Here is a 500-nt window from a genome sequence, read left to right on the forward strand (position 1 = left end):
TGATACGCTGCACTGCAAAAACGATTGTTTGATAGCGCATCGCGCAAGAGACAAAGGGTGTAGTAAGCACGGACGGTGAAAGCGAAGGAGGGGGACATAGGCGAGGCTGTTCATTGTCTCCCTCGCCCTGGGATGCCCTTCTCCCGCCTTTCCCCGCTTCAGAACGCATGGTCCATGCCGGATGCGTGTATCCACCATTTTTAAGACTTGTTCGAGCGTGTACTGCCCGTAAACCGAGATTTTCACTGAGGGTGGATTTCAGTTCACGAGGGGGGATTCAGTGGTGGGGAATATCCCCACCCGACACCCAGTTAACATGTCAAAGTATGTGCTATCAGGAACCAGGCCCAGGGAATACGTGGCTTAGAAGTTGCATCTCGAAGTTGCTCGAGTGAACTGGCTAAGCTCGTAGCACGATCGATGCACAGGAAAGGAAGCACATGTTAAGCAACGTGAATATATATATATATATATATATATATATATATATATATATATAT

The sequence above is a fragment of the Pollicipes pollicipes genome, unplaced genomic scaffold (genome assembly GCF_011947565.3).
Source record: "Pollicipes pollicipes isolate AB1234 unplaced genomic scaffold, Ppol_2.1 Scaffold_2555;HRSCAF=2994_pilon_pilon_pilon, whole genome shotgun sequence".
Taxonomy (NCBI): Eukaryota; Metazoa; Arthropoda; class Thecostraca; order Pollicipedomorpha; family Pollicipedidae; genus Pollicipes; species Pollicipes pollicipes.